The 6,158-nt window shown below is 38.6% G+C and overlaps 1 long non-coding RNA gene across 1 annotated transcript; it reads left to right on the top strand.

The window, feature by feature from the left end:
* Nucleotides 1-677: 677 nt before the first annotated feature.
* Nucleotides 678-4,964, top strand: LOC140639365 (uncharacterized). Its single transcript, XR_012036102.1, has 2 exons — nt 678-707; nt 2,632-4,964. It is a non-coding gene; the product is annotated as an uncharacterized lncRNA (long non-coding RNA).
* Nucleotides 4,965-6,158: the final 1,194 nt, after the last annotated feature.

Genomic DNA, 6,158 nt, shown 5'->3' with positions numbered 1-6,158 from the left:
GCAGAACCTGACAGATACTTCCAAGTAGTTCTTTAACAGTTGTAAGGACAGGAAGTCTCCTTGGATACTTTATTTGGTCAGATTTCTTTTTTTTTTTTTTAAGGTTTTATTTATTCACAAGAGACACACACAGAGAGAGAGAGAGAGAGAGAGAGAGAGAGAGGCAGAGAAAAAGGCAGAGGGAGAAGCAGGCTCCATGCAGGGAGCCCGATGTGGGACTCGATCCCGGACCTGGGATCATGTCTTGAGCTGAAAGCAGATGCTCAACTGCTGAGCCACCCAGGCGCCCTGGTCAGGTTTCTTTATACAAACCAACTGTTCAATACAAGGAGCACTACCTAGATACAGCAAGAAAGGAGCCCGAAATCTACAGTCACTTGGGTTTTTAGAGAAAGGAAAACAAGCTCAGCAGTTGATCCAAACTGGGATTTCAAAGACCCCATTCATCAAGTTCATTGCTGTGATAAGAATGTTCAAGAATCTGCATTCATTTCCACATCTAATGGTCAATCTCTGATCTTATCATATAGGTTAATCATAAAGCATTTTTTAATGTGATAAGATGTTTTAATAATGTTTAAATTTTGAAGACTCCCAGGTTCCAGCCATATGAGCAGTAGAGCTCAAAAGTAGCTTAGAGGTAAGAAGAAAGAATATCTCACTCATTTTGAACATTATAGAAGTGTTATTCTTCGGATTAGCATGATGTAAGTTTTACAGTTTTGTTTCATTCTGGTTTTCCTGTCTGGCAGTCCCTAGCTCTTTTTAGTTATTCTATAATGGGCCCTAGAAGGGAGAGTTGCATGTGGTTGAGACTCAGGGTGGAAGAGGCAGGTTTTAAGTTATTAGCAGCCAATTAGAAGGAAGGGAGAAAAGAAATTTCTTCCTCTGGGTATTGAGGCCAAGTTCTGAAAGGTCATAGAATGGCAACAGACCACCAGTAGAAGTTGAAAGCCCTCAACTTTTTCTTCATCCCTAAACTTCCTAACTAACCCCAAAAAGTATGAGTGTAGACTTGACTTCAAGATGTATATACTTAGACTTAAAACTTAGGGAAAACTGGCTCTTTCTATCTGTCCTAAGCTAACTCTAAGGTTAATAGTAAGTAAACAAGACCTAGGCTCTAAATATATAATATTTGGTTCTACCTTTGGGGAAGACATATAGTACAATTTTTCTTCACTTTTTTTCTATAAGCTATCACTTAGTACCACCACATTCTATTCATAATGAATTTTAGTTTCTAAAGGAACATCCTCACACCACAGAAAAGTAACCCATTCATTCAGAATCTCATTGCCTTTACTGCAAATCCTGGTGTCTAGGGTCTTAGAGACAACCAGGTCTGCCATGGAAGATACAGAATAATTTGAGATTTAAACAGCATAACAAAAAGATCATATGGAGAACAAAGTAATGAGAACTTTGGGGGTAGGTAAGGTGAGTGTGGGAAAGCTGTCAGGACAGATGATGTCCAACTTCTAAAGGAATTAATGAGGACTGGAAAGAGTAGGTTCCAGCCATATGAGCAGTGGAGCTCAAAAGTAGCCTAGAGGTAAGAAGAAAGAATATCTCACTCATTTTGAACATTATAGAAGTGTTACTGTATTCTTCCCACACATCATATCAGTAGGTACATGGCTTAAGTTGATATTTTCCAGGTATCTCTGTTGTAAAGTTACTATATTTTCCATTTGTAATTAATAAGTATTAAGTGTGGGGACTCCTGGGTGGCTCAGCAGTTGAGCTTCTGCCTTCGGCTCAGGGCCTGATCCTGGGATCTGTGATTGAGTCCACATCGGGCTCCCTGCGAGGAGCCTGCTTCTCCCTCTGTCTGTGACTCTGTGCCTCTCTCTCTGTGTCTCTTGTGAATAAATAGATCTTAAAAAAAAAGTAAGTATTAAGTATGGAGCAATATTTTGAAGCTATATATTTCCTGTTTCTCTTTTCTTCTCTAACAGTTCTCCAACTTTAAAACACTAGTGTGTAGAGATTAGTATCTTAAAATGGAGGTTTCTTACAACAAGATATTAGAACCCATTTTAAAAAGCCAACACATTCAATTCCTTACCCCTGCCACACTACTGTCTTTCTAGAAGACTCTTATTAAGGAGCAAACACCAGAGATCTTATGAAGCCCAAAGGAAAGCAACTGAAGACTTGGAGCATGTCACCAGTTAAGCTGTTTACTCAGGTGACTTGGTTTTTCTCACATCTTGCAAGTCAAGCTCATCCAGTCCAAGGTGGAGCACCAACCAATTTCTGGAATTAAGGAACGCTTCAGATTTTCTGGGTTAGGTCACTGGTACCAGGGTGGGGCTCAGTGCTGAGTAATTTATATAGGGAGTCAAGAATTTCCCCAGAGAGTATGGTGTCTGATGGCAGTGAGTTTGGGTTGCTTGAGGGTCTCATTCTTCAGTCAAAGAGGAAAGAACCAAGAGGAAAATCACTTTCTGAAACTGGGTGTGAGAGATGGTACAATGATCCTCATTGGAATTCTATAAGAGGGTCTAACAAGAGATGTGGGGCAGGAAGTTACATTGTCACTGAAGCCAAGCTTCTGAAGTTTGACTATCTTGTCCTTTAGGACTCATTCATTCCATAACATCTTTTTTTTTTTTTTCTTTGAAGAAGCTGGATAATGGATCTAAGACAGCCTGCCTCAGCCACCATCTTGTACACTGGGATGTATCCTACAGATTATGTTGGACCGTGATCTGGATTGAAGCAGGCCTTCCTGAATTCCTGTGTGGACCTGTGTTGCAGCTGATCAAAAGAGGCATGATTCATGATGTTTTATAAACAGTTGAAATAGTCCCCATTCTGGCCAGCAATAGTTCTCATGGAGAAAGGCAGTGCAGAGGCACCTGGATGGTTCAGTTGGTTAAGTGTCCGACTCCTGATTTTGGCTCAGGTCATGATCTCAGGGTTTTGAGGTGTCAGGTCATGATCTTAGGGTTTTGAGGTGAAGCTCTGTGTTGGGCTCCATGCTGAGCGTGGAGCCCGCTTCAGATTCTCTCTCTCCTCGCTCTACCCCTTCCCACTGTTCGTGCTCTCCTTTTTCTCATTCTTTCTTAAAACAAAACAAAACAAAACAAAACAAAACAAAAAAAAAGAAAGGCAATGTACTCTATATGAGTTTGAATTTTTCCTGTGACCTTGCTGAGGAAGGACATGAAACAACCTGGAAAGAAATATATTAGAAGATGGCTGGAGAGTGGAGCCCAGAAAAGAATACTTCACTGTTTCATTTCATAAGAGTAGAATGAAGTGAAGTGAAGTCACCACCTCGTTCCTCCCCACCACCAGCCTACCTCCCTTTCCATCTGAGCACCTGGTGCTGGCACACTGCATTCAAACTCTCCTTTCCTGAGATTCACCAATTGTTATAATTTCCCCTGTTTGCTTTGTCACTTTTGTGTGTACCCTTACTCACACATATTCTTTCTGAGCCATTCATTCAAGGGAATTCTACTGTAAGAAAGAGCTGTCCACTTCCTTTTGTATATTTATTTATATCTATGTGGATTCATAGATTCTTATTTCTATTCACTGGATTGTAATTCATTACTATCATTATCTATTTTGATGTCTCAAATATCCCAGATTTGGTTAGTGAGATGTTATAGACTTTTATCCCCAAATATTTCAGTTTGACTTGTCAGGAACAAAGTAATTCTCTTATAAAATGATAGCACAGTCATCAAAATCAGAACACTTAACACTCGTATGCTATTTTTTAAAAAGATTTTATTTATTTATTTGACACACACACACACACACACACACACACACAGAGCTCAAGCAGGGGAAATGGGAGGCAGAGGGAGAGGGAGAAGCAGATTTCCTGCCAAGTGGGGAGCCTGATGGGAGGCTCAATCCCAGGCCCTGGTGTCCATGACTGGAGCTGAAGGCAGATGCTTACCTGACTGAGCCACCCAGGTACTTCAACATTCGTACACAACTACTGTCTAATTGATAGTCTATATTGAAATTTGTCAATTGTCCTAATAGTATCCTTTATAGCTATACGCATCCCCACCTTACCCAGATCCAAACCAGGATCACACATTGCATTGAGTTATCATGTCTTTTTAGTCTCTTTTTATCTGGAAGAGTTCCTTAATCTTTATTTGTCATTAATGACATTGACATATTTAGAAGAGTAGAGTCAGTTATTTTATAGAAAGACCTTCAATTTGAGTTTAGTTGATATTACCTTATGATGAGATTCAGATTATGTATTTTCAGTAGGAATGTTACAGATGTAATATTGTATTCTTCTTCACAGAGTATCATGGCAGAAGGCATATGGTTGAAATTGGTGTCTTCCAGATTTCTCCACTATAAAATTAGTATTTTTGCCCTTTGAAATTAAGAAGTGATTTGTAGAGAGATATTTTTAGGCTATGTATATATCCTACTCTCCTCAAAATTTACCCAGTAGTTTTATATATGTTAATAGTTCTTGCCAGAATCAATTATTATTATGATAGCTGCAAAATGGTGATTTTCTACCTCCATCATTCTTTCCATATTTATTAGTTGGCATTCTACTGTAAGGAAGAATTTTCCATCATGTATGCAGGTATTTGCTTGTTCCTACATGGATTTATAGGTTCTTTTACTCAATGGTGTATAATTTATTACTATCATTATTTATTTTGATAGTCAAAATGTCCCAGATTTGGCCAGTGGGAACTCCTCCAAACTGGGTTCACTGTTCTTTTGCTATATCTGCATCATTATTTGTGCTTTCTTTTGGACACAGAAAGATATTTCAGGTTTATCTTGTACTTTCCTTGCCTCAGCCCTAGAAGCAGTCATTTCTCCAAGAAGTCCTGGTTCTTTTTAATGGAGAATGGTATTTAGAAATCTAGCTTGGGCAGCAGATATGCTCACTGTTACTGGGGTTTTATTGCTTTATCAGCAGACAGAGCTGTGAAATAAATACATTTGTGTGACTATGTGTAAATGTATATGTACATGATATATTTCATATATATGTGTGTGCCTAAGTAAATATATGTAGAACATACACACATACACATAGATGCCATGAGTTTGTACTAATACTTCTGATTCTACTCCAGGATCATGGGCTTTATTCTAGGCCTCTCTTTCTATATTTATAACTCCCTTCACAAGAGCTGCATTTTAAAAGCCATCCTTAAAATTAAGTTAAGGAAAAGTCGGTGGGGAGGGGTGTAGGAAGCCAAAGGGAAGAAGGTTTTCAAAATCTGTTTATGGTTTGAGCTCTCCCCTATTGCACTTCTTGCTAAGTAATATTAAAACCAATGAAAAACTTTTACATAGTGGTGGAATAGAAACTTAGGAAGCCATTAGAATAAAAATAAAATCAAGTATAAGAGAAAAAAGGAGTAATTAGTTAAAAATAAGCTCACAAATCTGATAAAGGTAGAAGATTAAGCTTTTAAAAATAAGACAAAGTAGATGAGGTTTAAAATAGAAGATAGGTCATAAATCAATGAGGTGTGAGAGGTTAAAAACATAAAAGCAAAGAAGATAAAATCTAAGACAAAATACAAATACTCCATGAACTGGAAAGTGAACATACTGAAAGGGATTAAAGATTAAAAATAGGAAATGAGAAATAAAAAGATAAAAATCAAAATTATAAAAATAATAACAAGTAGAAATATATTTAAAAGAAAATAACAACAAAAGGCTGAAAGACCAGAAAGGCAACTGAGAAGGGAGAGGGGAGGTGTTGTGTAGAGGATGGGGAAAAGAGATCCCTGACCAGGTTCATGAGATTACACTTTTCTTGTGGGGGATGAATCTCCTATTGATATCAGTTGCCCTCTATAGGGCTATAGCTAGCACTTCCTCTCCTTTGTTGAGCATCACACTATGGGTCCACTGTAGGGGGCCAATGGCCACTGGGAGTGGAGGACAGATGAGTGAACATTCTTACACCCAGCAGTTGGTGCAAACAAGGGCAGAACAGTTTCTGAGGATTAGAAACCCCTGTTCACATTTCTTTCCAGAAGTGCAGCTGGGACTGTCTGCTTTGGATGGCATAAAAGTGGATGCAATGGTATTTTCTAGGGGTCCGGTGTAGAATATGGAAAAGAGTAATGGCTTGGAACTGAGGAAACATGGGTTTAATCCCAGGGCCCAAGCTAATGTAAGCT

The sequence above is a fragment of the Canis lupus genome, chromosome 9 (genome assembly GCF_048164855.1).
Source record: "Canis lupus baileyi chromosome 9, mCanLup2.hap1, whole genome shotgun sequence".
In the NCBI taxonomy this organism is placed as follows: domain Eukaryota; kingdom Metazoa; phylum Chordata; class Mammalia; order Carnivora; family Canidae; genus Canis; species Canis lupus.
This window is presented reverse-complemented; position numbering and strand designations above follow the sequence as displayed.